This window comes from Heptranchias perlo, chromosome 35, assembly GCF_035084215.1.
Source record: "Heptranchias perlo isolate sHepPer1 chromosome 35, sHepPer1.hap1, whole genome shotgun sequence".
NCBI lineage: Eukaryota > Metazoa > Chordata > Chondrichthyes > Hexanchiformes > Hexanchidae > Heptranchias > Heptranchias perlo.
Genome location: NC_090359.1, coordinates 3,519,895 through 3,531,551, shown reverse-complemented (window position 1 = coordinate 3,531,551; position 11,657 = coordinate 3,519,895).

Here is an 11,657-nt window from a genome sequence, read left to right as displayed (position 1 = left end):
ATCAAGACACTGAGATCTCAGACTAGTGAATTCGCGACTGGGAAAGAATCATGTCAGGGGAACATGGAGCGTTAATATCCATACAACACACAGAATATACTCTACACAAGTAATCACCGATATCGTGACAGAAATAATCCGAACATATATAAAGTGAAAGCGAGTTTATAGAACTAATAGCTGAATATAGTGACTTACGTGGTACATTAACAGCAGCGAAGGAGGGATAACAAATGATAAGAACAGTCATTGAAATGAACATAGTTTCCATATGTTAATAGAGTGAATTACCTGGGTCACCAACAGTAGTGAGGATGGGTCAATAAATGGCAAGAACAGTAATACGTTAAAGCATGAATTACAGAAATAATATCTGGATAGACCAACTTACAAGGAACACCAAAAGCAGCCAGGATTGGATAGTAAATCCTCTGTATTTTCCGAAATTCAAACGATATCTTGAGCAGTGCCAAATAAGACCACCCTGACCTTTCACTTTGTTTCACACCTGGCGATCTGTGAATCCCCTGCATTTGACTGCGATCCATGTTCCCACTTTCTATGAGAAACACAGTCCGCTGACACTGCGAAATGAGCCTGCTTCCTTATATTACTGGGAAAACCCTCCAGTGAGTCAAATATGATCCATTGAGACTTACATTAATTACAGTCATTGAACAAACAGCTTCAGCTATTCCCCTGCACTCGGACTCGTTTCATGGAAAAAAGTCCATTTATCACAAGTTATGTTAACGTCAGTGGAAACGACCAGAAAATTATTCGAATGATTGATGCAAAAACAGGACATTGTGAAATTCTGTGTCTTAGAATCCAGATGACAAGTGAGAGGAGATTCGTTCATTTATTTGAGATTATTTATGAAATGCAATCCCTGTGATCTGAGAGAAATCTGATCCTACTCGGCTATTACTCCAGTCGACCGGATGAATCCAGAGAAAATTCCAGGGATCTTTTGCAAATATTCTTTGACTGGGGTACTCTCTGCAAATATTAACACTTTCAGGGACCTTGAAGGGAGAGAATTGCAGGACTATGGGGAATGAGCAAGTGCGTGGGTCCAATTGGGCAGCTCTTTATAAGATCCGGCACAAGCACGATGGGCCGAGTGGACTCCTTCTATGTTATAAAGTTCTATGATGATTCCATGACCTCTCCAAAAAAAGGCACACTACCTATGATCCCCTGCAAAAACCTGCACATTCTCAGGTTCGCCGATAAGTATTGGCGCTGTACACCCTGCCAGTGAGCCTAACATCAGTGGTAGGAAAATTATTGGAAAAAATTCTGAAGGACAAAATTAGTCTCCACTTGGAGAAGCAAGGATTAATCAGGGATAGTCAACATGGCATTGTCAAGGGAAGATCATGTCTGACTAATTTGATTGAATTTTTTGAAGGGGTGACTAGGCGTGTGGATGAGGGTAACGCAGTGGATGTGGTATACATGGATTTCAGTAAGGCCTTCGATAAAGTCCCGCACAGGAGACTGGTCAAGAAGGTACGAGCCCATGGAATCCAGGGTGCCTTGGCACTTTGGATACAAAACTGGCTTAGTGGCAGAAGGCAGAGGGTGATGGTCGAAGGTTGTTTTTGTGACTGGAAGCCTGTGGCCAGTGGGGTACCACAGGGATCGGTGCTGGGTCCCTTGCTGTTTGTGGTCTACATTAATGACTTGGATATGAATGTAAAAGGTATGATCAGTAAGTTCGCTGATGATACAAAAATTGGTAGGGTGGTAAATAGCGAGGAGGATAGCCTCAGTCTGCAGGACGATATAGATGGGTTGGTCAGATGGGCGGAACAGTGGCAAATGGAATTTAAACCGGAAAAGTGCGAGGTGATGCACTTTGGAGGGACTAACAAGGCAAGGGAATACACAATGAATGGGAGGACCCTAGGCAAGACAGAGGGTCAGAGGGATCTTGGTGTGCAAGTTCACAGATCCCTGAAGGCGGCGGAACAGGTAGATAAGGTGGTAAAGAAGGCATATGGGATACTTGCCTTTATTAGCCGAGGCATAGAATTTAAGAGCAAGAAGGTTATGATGGAGCTGTATAAAACACTGGTTAGGCCACAGCTGGAGTACTGTGTGCAGTTCTGGTCGCCACACTACAGGAAGGATGTGATCGCTTTGGAGAGGGTGCAGAGGAGATTCACCAGGATGTTACCAGGGCTGGAGCGCTTCAGCTATGAAGAGAGACTGGGAAGATTGGGTTTGTTTTCCTTGGAGCAGAGGAGGCTGAGGGGGGACATGATTGAGGTGTACAAAATTATGAGGGGCACAGATAGGATGGATACTAAGGAGCTTTTTCCCTTCGTTGAGGGTACTATAACAAGGGGACATAGATTCAAGGTAAATGGCGGGAGGTTTAGAGGGGATTTGAGAAAGAACTTTTTCACCCAGAGGGTGGTTGGAGTCTGGAACTCACTGCCTGAGAGGGTTGTGGAGGCAGGAACCCTCACAACATTCAAGAAGCATTTGGATGAGCACTTGAAATGCCACAGCATACAAGGCTACGGACCAAATGCTGGAATATGGGATTAGAGTAGACAGGGCTGATGGCCGGCGCGGACACGATGGGCCGAAGGGCCTCTATCCGTGCTGTATAACTCTATGACTCTATGACTCTAAATATTGTAAAATACTTTAGATTATTGTCACAATCCACTCCCCTGCGGCCATCCTGATAATATTGAAGATGATATCGTGATTCTCTCTAAAATATAGACTCAGTCCCAGAAATAATTGGATGTTTGATTGAATCCCCTTCTCGGGAACACCTGTGAGAAAGGAACACTGTTGTGGTTCCCGCCTGTGAATACTGGCACATTTCTGGGAACTCGGTGACCGCCACTGTCCTGTGTGAAGACTATCACACTTTGGGGTTGGGCGCGGGTGGAACTGTCTGACACGCCCTCCAAATATTGACTCACTCTCACGGACCCCAGCAAATATCGAACTTTATCCTAGATCTCCCTCTGGGGACTCCTTGGGGGGAAAGAACTGACACACTCCTCTGACATACCTCCACAAACCGTTGGAAATACTCTCATGAATGGGAACTGCAAGAATGTGTAAAGTCTCCTCTACTCCATGTAAAAAGTGACAAAATCCCAGATCTCTTGCAAATCTTGATGCACTGCCGTGGAATATTAACACTCCTACAAACCTCTGAACACAGTGACACAAAACTGAATATCGAAAGGCTCCAATAAATTGTACCTGAATATTAAAATGTTCCCCGACTGACATGTAAAAATGGTAAATTCCCCCAAATCCCCTGAGAATTGTGATTCCCTCCTGCAGACATCCCGCCTCCTATAGTCTGCAGACGACCTCAATGCATACGGACCACCGGACACCAAAAGAAATATTGTCTCAGTTCCACATGCTCCATTAAAGATGGAGCTCTTAGTAGAGCTATCTCCATTTGTAAACTCACTGCATTCCCTGAAAATACTGTTGCACTGCTCTCTAAAGATTGACACAATCTGGGGCTGCTTGAATGTGTGCACTCCATGTTGCCACCTGAAAATATTTGCTCACACCTCCGGCCTTGTTCCCAGCAGCTGAACTAAATCTGTTTACAAAACTTGGAAATAAAAATCTGGTCTCAATGGAAGTGACCGTGAAGCTGTCGGATTGTCATAAAAACCCAACTGATTCATTAATGTCCTTTTTAAGGAAGGAAACAGGGTTGATTCTTAACTGTCCTCTGAAGTGACCCAGCAAACCATTCAGAGATATCAAACCCACTACAGAGAAGAACAAAAATAAAACCACTCGGACTGCAGCGCATAAAGATGTCCCACCACCACCTTAAGGCAACATGAGATGGGTATTAAATGCTGGCCTTGCCAGTGACGCCCACATCCCGAGAATCAATTTAAAAATATGTTGGTTTTGAATGTTAATAAAGTTATCCATTTTCATTCAATCTTGGATTGAACGAAAAGCTTTTCTTTTTAAGCCCTCCACTGCAGGGCGGTCTGTGGCGTGGCATTTATGAAGATCTCAACTGTTTAGATAACTTTCATCTCCACCTATTGCACCAAATATGTGGCCAACCATGCAGGTTGTTACTTTTCTTGGTACTGTGTGTTCACTCTGCCATTGGTGGTCCAGTCTTCATTCACGACACTCTAGAATCCGTTTCCTAAACTCTTCCCATTTGACAACACTTCCCATCTCACTCCCTGATCCTTCCACCATTCGTTGTGTGCACTTATACAGAGATGGGGGAAACCACGTCTTAGGCCTGTTTCTGCTCTGCGTAACTGGAACTCTGTTTCACTGGAGCTCTGCCAGTTTGTGATCTCCCTCCTCACAACAATGCATTTAACGGAGTAAAACATCCCAAGTTGCTTCAGAAGGGCAATTATCAAAAATGTAACATCAAGCCACAAAAAGGATAAAAGCGTTACAGTGGTTATATGACTGGACTAGTAATCCAGAGGCCTGGACTAATAATCCGGAATCATGAATTCAAATCCCGTCATGGTGGCTGGGGAATTTAAATTCAATGAAATAAATGTGGTATAATAGAAAAACTAGGATCAGTAATGGTGGCCATGAAACTACCGGATTGTCATTAAAAAAAAACCATCTGGTTGACTAATGCCCTTCAGAGAAGGAAACCTGCGGTCCTTATCCGGTCGGGCCTATATGTGACTCAAGACCCACGGCAACGTCGTTGATTCTTAATTGCCCTCTGAAATGGCCCAGCAAGCCACTTAGTTGTACAATCTCGCTACAAAAAGTCAGAATAAGAATAAAAACAGATGGATCACTAGGCACTGGAGACGACAAGGGCAAACCAGGCCCAGTCGACCCTGCAAAGTTGTCCTCAATAACATCTGGAAACTTGCACCAAAATTGGGAGAGCTGTCATACAGACTAGCGAAGCAACAGCCTGACATAGCCATACTCACAGAATCATACCTTTCAGCCAAAGTCCCAGACTCTTCCATCAGCATCCATTGGTATGTTCTGTCCCACTGGCAGGACAAAGTCACCAGAGGTGGCGGCACAGTGATATACATTCAGGAGGGAGTGGTCCTGAGAGTCCTCAACATTGACTTCGGATATCGTGAAATGTCATGGCATCAGGTCAAACATGGGCAAGGAAAACTCCTGCTGATTACCACCTACCGCCATCCATAAGCTAATGAATCAGTGCTCCTCCATGTTGAGCACCACTTGGAGGAAGCAATAAGGGTAGCAAGGGCACAGAATATCCTCAGCTCGGGGCCTTCAATATCCATCATCAAGAGTGGCTTGGTAGCGCCACTACTGGCCGTGTTCTGAATGACAAACCTCCGGACTGGGCCTGCGGCAGGTGGTGAGCGAACCCAAATGAGGGGGAAACCGACTTAACCTCGTCCTCACCAATCGAACATTTAGCAGATGCATCAGTCCATGACAGTATTGGTGGGAGTGACCATCGCACAGCCCTTGTCGAGACGAAGTCCGGTCTTCAAACTGTGGACACCATACAACGTGTTCGGTGGCACAACGAATGTGCCAAATGGGATAGATTCAGAACAGATCGAGCAGCTCAAAACTGGGCATCCACGATGGTGGTAGACAATTAAACAACTGACGGGAGGAGGATGCTCTGTAAATATCCCCATCCTCAATGATAGCGGATTTCAGCAGGTCAGTGCAAAAGACAAGGTTGAAGCGTTTCCAGCCATCTTCAGCCAGAAGTGATGAGTGGATTTTTTTTTTATTCGTTCATAGGATGTGGGCGTCACTCGCGAGGCCAACATTTACTGCCCATCCCTAATTGCCCTTGAGAAGTTGGTGGTGAGCCGCCTTCTTGAACCGTTGCAGTCCGTGTGATGAATGTTCTCCCACAGTGCTGTTAGGAAGGGAGTTCCAGGATTTTGACCCAGCGACAATGAAGGAACGGCGATATATTTCCAAGTCGGGATGGTGTCTGACTAGGAGGGGAACACGAAGGTGGTGGTATTCCCATGTGCCTGCCGCTCTTGCCTTCTAGGTGTTAGAGGTCGCCGGTTTGGGAGGTGCTGCAGTGCATCCAGTGAATGGTACACACTGCAGCCACTATGCGCCGATGTTGAAGGGAGTGAATGTTTATGGTGGTGGATGGGGTGTCAATTAAGCGGGCTGTTTTGTCCTGGATGGTGTCGAGCTTCTTGAGTGTTTTTGGAGCTGCACTCATCCATGCAAGTGGAGACCATTCAATCACACTTCTGACCAGTGACTTGTAGATGGGGGAAAGCCTTTGGGGAGTCAGGAGGTGAGTCACTCGCCGGAGAATACCCAGCCTCTGACCTGCTCTTTCAGCCACAGTGTTTATATGGCTGGTCCAGTTAAGTTTCTGGTCAATGGTGACCCCCAGAATGTTGATGGTGGGGGATTCGGCGATGGTAATGCAGCTGAATGTCAAGGGGAGGTGGTTCGGCTCTCCCTTGTTGGAGATGATCATTGCCTGGAACTTGTCTGGCACGAATGTGAATTGCCAGTTATGAGCCCAAGCCTGGATGTTGTCCAGGTCTTGCTGCACGGCGGCTCGGACTGCTTCATTATTTGAGGGGTTGCGAATGGATCTGAACAATGTGCAATCATCAGCGAACATCCGCATTTCTGAACTAATGATGGAGGGAAGTTCATTGATGAACCAGCTGAAGATGTTTGGTCCTAGGACACTCCCCTGAGGAACTCCGGCAGCAATTTCCTGGGGCTGAGATGATTGGCCTCCAAAACCACTACCATCTTCCTTTGTGCTCGACATGACTCCAGCCACTGGAGAATTTTCCCCCTGATTCCCATTGACTTCAATTTTACTTGGGCTCCTTGGTTGCACACTCGGTCAAATGCTGCATCTCGTCCTCCTCCCGATATCCCCACCTTCACAGAAGCCAGTCTTCAGCCAATTCGATTCACTCCACGTGATTGAAGAAACGGGTGAGTGCACTGGATACAAAAAAAAGGCGATTGCCCCGACAACAACCCGGCCGCAATGCTGAAGATCTGTGCTCAAGGACTAGCTGCACCTCCAGCCAAGCTGTTCCAGTACAGCTACAACACTGGTGTCTACCCGCCAATGTGAAAAATTGCACAGGTATGTCCTGTCTACAAAATGCAGGACAAATCCAATCCGTCCAATTACCGCCAATTAGTCTACTCTCAATAATCAGTAAAGTGATGAAAGATCTGGTCGACAGTGCTATCAACATCGTTGGTCCACATATGGAAAAAAAGAGCTGAATTCCAGAGGTGAGGTGAGAGTGACTGGCCTTGATATCAAGGCAGCATTTGACCGAGTGTGGCACCAAGGAGCCCTCGTAAAATTGAAGTCAATGGGAATCAGGGGCAAAACTCTCCAGTAGCTGGAGTCGTACCTAGGACAAAGGAAGATGGCAGTGATTGTTGGAAGCGAATCATATCAGCCCCAGGACATTGCTGCAGAAGTTCCTGAGGGCAGTGTCCTCGGCGCAACCATTTTCAGCTGCTTCATCAATGACCTTCCCTCCATCGTAAGGTCGGAAATGGGGATGTTAGCTGATGATTGCACAGTGTTCAGTTCCAGACACAACTCCTCAGATAATGAAGCTGTCCGTGCCCGCATGCAGCAAGACCTGGACAACATGAAGTCTTGGGATGATAACTGGCAATTTACATTCTTGCCAGACAAGTGCCAGGCAATGAACTTCTCCAACAAGAGAGAGAGTAACCACCGCCCCTTGACATTCAATGGCATTACCATCGCTGAATCCCCCGCTATCAACAACCTGGGGGTCACCATTAACCAGAAACTTAACTGGACCAGCCATATAAATACCTTGGCTACAAGACCAGGTCAGAGGCTCGGTGTTCAGCGGCGAGTTACTCACCTCCTGACTCCCCAAAGTCTTTCCACCATCCAAAAGACACAAGTCAGGAGTTTGATGGAATGCTCCCCACTTGCCTGGATGAGTGCAGCTCCAACAACACTCAAGAAGCTCGATACCATTCAAGTCAAAGCAGCCCGCTTGATTGGCACCCCATCCACCACCTTAAACATTCACTCCCTTCATCACCGGCGCACTGTGGCTGCAGTGTGTACCATCCACAGGATGCACTGCAGCAACTCGCCAAGGTTTCTTCGACAGCACCTCCCAAACCCGTGGCCTCTACCACATAGAAGGACAAGGGCAGCAGGCACATGGGAACAACACCACCTGCACGCTCCCCTCAAAGTCACAAATCATCCCCACTTGGAAATATATCGCCGTTCCTTCATCGTTGCTCGGTCCAAATCCTGGAACTCCCGACCTAACAGTACTGCGGGAGAGCCTTCACCACACAGACTGCAGCGGTTCAAGGAGGCGACTCACCATCACCTTCTCAAGGGCAATTAGGGATGGGAAATAAATGCTGGCCTTGCCAGCGACGCCCACATCCCATGAACGATCAAAAATATTGATCCTATGAAGCACCTTGGGATATTTTACTGTGTTAAAGACTATATAAATGCAAGTTGCTGTTGCTGTGTTTGCCGATACTGCCTGTATCTGTGGTTGGGTTTATATCTGTCTTTCGATCTGATAGTTGATTCTGAATGTATAACTGTGCTTACGTTTACACTGGGGAACCAATGAGCCCAATTTGTGACAATCCCCTCAATTGAAAACCGGTGCTCGGAATTTGGATGAGTGTCTATTCACATTTCCTCCATGAAGCTTCCACCTGTCAATTGAGTGGAGGGGACAATTCCTCCCAAATGGACCCGCCCTCCATTGATCCACCTCCTGGGGCAGGAAATCGGAGGCCTCGACATCAGAATTAGCCACTCTATTTTAACGAAATCAATAATTGATCAGCTTCTCTAACACCATTATTTCCGCTTTAGTGCGGCGCCGCAGTCCTTTAAAATCTGCTGCCCGGCCTGATTCTGAGCTCTGCGGCCAAGTGTGCTGTCGGCAGAGCCAACGGGCAATGTTTCCATGTTTCATGGCAAGTTTTACATTTTGATCATCTTGGTTATCTGCAGAGTGGATACACAAAGAAGAGAAATTCGTTCGCTTCATTATTAGCCGTGTCTCTGTGGTATCCCTCTCCCCTCTGAGTCAGAATTTTCTGGGCTCAAGCCTCAGTCCAAGAGACTTGAGCATATAATCCAGGTTGACACTCCCAGTGCAGTACTAAGGGAGTATTGTACTGTCGGAAGTGCCATCTTTCAGATGGGATGTTGAAGCTAGGCCCAAGGCACGAGCGGGAGAAGAGCAAAGCAGTCCTTCTCTGCTGTTCTGGCCAATTTTTATTCCTCAAACAACACCTTTAAAAGCCAGATGACCTGGTCATTGCTGGTTGAGGGATCTTGGGATGCGAAAATTGGCAGCTACATTTCCTACATTACAACAGAGACTACACTTCAAAAGTGGGCATTGACTGTAAACCGTTTTGGGACGTCGTGATTGGCTTTATATAAATGCAAGTCTTTCTTCAGTGTCATTGCAAGTCATTTGTTATTGTTGGCCCGCAATGATGACCAGCCAGCAATGCAAATACCGGCACAAAACCATCAATATCATCCCGTCTTTACAATTTACAATGAATTTGATTTACTAATATGATGTAGAATGGTAATCAGAAGATTCACGCTTCTCCTTCACAACAGCCTGAAATTCACAACCTTACCGCTCTTCCTGCAATCTGCTTTATTCTCATTCTTGATCTTCCTCCTCTTTATGCTGCTTTTAATCCTTTTATTGTTGTTCTGTTTATCTGCCGTGGAATTCCTCCTGCCCCGGATGGTCTCTCTGATGCTACTTTGTGAGGTGAATTCTCTTTCCTTGTACTTCCCCTCACTCTCAGCCTGGCGTCATTTCTCCTCGGCCGCCGATCACACTGAATCAATGTCTTCCTCTTTTAATCCACATGATTCTTTTAGATATTTCAGCTTTGTTTTATTCACGTTTCAAAGTAAACGAATTAAATCACCATGATCACTGGTATTACACACTACCCCAGGTAGCTGTCACCAATTGTTAAAAGTTTGGGTCTTGCATTAGACATTCTCTCAGGTCCAGCGGTGTTGGTCACTCCCGTTAGGTGACTGAGCATCTTAAAACTAGTGATTTGTGCTTACTGCCCAGTATCTAACTTTGCAATAGGATAATCATCATGTGCCGGAACAATAGTACCAGCTGGAAATCTCAAGTGGACCTCTCTATATTTTGCAGGTACACGCACTTCTACAAACCATTTTAAAGGCGTACAGAATGGCAAAGATGCCCATGGATGGTGTTTCAAGCAAAGGAACTGCCTAAGGAGCTGATAGCCTAGGAGCCATAATAACAGTTCCATCTTTAAATTTAAATAAGGTAAACCTCGAAGGGTTAAGAAATAAATTGCCGAGAGTTAACTGGGCTGAGCTGTTAATGGATATCCATACAGACTAAGTGTGGGAAGTGCTCAGAGGATTATTTGGGATAATACAAAACCAATCCATACCTCTAAAATGCAAAACCGTGACCAACAAATGAATTAAGAGACAGCATCGAGCGAAAAGAAAAGGATAACAATTACAAGAAAACTGGAAATCCAATGGACGGAGAGAACGATAAAAAACCTTAAAATGCATGAAGCATTTAGAAACGACAATCCGGGACAAAATAAAGGATATATGAAAAGAAATGTGCATTGGATATCAAAGCTAAGAGCAAATATCGTAAGAAAAATAGATTGGTAGGAGGGAACTTCGGCTCAATAAAGATAGATGCAGGCGAGACGATAATGGATAATAAGGAAATGGTCGTCTTTTTAAATTAATAACTTTTATCTGTTTTCATAGTGACGGAAAAGGATACAATATCAGTTGGACAGTGGAACCAAAAAAATAATTCAAGGGGTGGTGATATACTGGATTTAATATGTTAAATAATGATAAATGGAGAAAATAATGGAACTTAAGAAAGAAAATTCTCCAGAACCTGATTGTTTCCACCTCAGAGTATTAAAAGGAATAGGTGAGGAAATTGCAAATTCGTTAGTTATAAATTTCCAAAGCTCCCTAGATTCAGGAATAGTGTTTTTCAATTGGAAAATTCCAAATAGCACTCCATTAGCAAAAGAAAGGAGGGAAAGAGGAACCAGCAAACTACGGACCTGTCAGTTTAACATTAGTTGTAGGGATGTTACTGCAATCTATCAATGGGAACAGTGTCTGATCATTTGGTCCCGTATGAATTGATCACAGCTTCAGCATGGATTTGTGAATGGTAGACATGTCTTGATTAATCCAATTGAATTTTTAGTAAGAGCTGTATTAGCGTGAAGAGGGCTGTGTCCATTGATGTTGTCCTAATGGACTTACGGAAGCTTTTTGATAAGTGTCCTCACAAGAGGATTATTGACAAAATTAAAAGTGCATTGAATTGGAGGTAAGCTTGCGAAATGGTTTCGTAATTGATGAAAGGTACGAGACAGAACGTAGGGATAAATGGAGACTAGACGAGTTAGGGTTGTTCTCAATAGAACAAGAAGGTTAAAGGGAGATTTAATGGAGATGTTAAAATCAAGAAAGGTTTTCATTACGCAAATATTGAGAAACTGTTTCCAGAGGCAGGAGGGTCTGTAACCAAAGGACACAGGTTTATGGTAATTGGTAAAAGAAACGAGGTGAG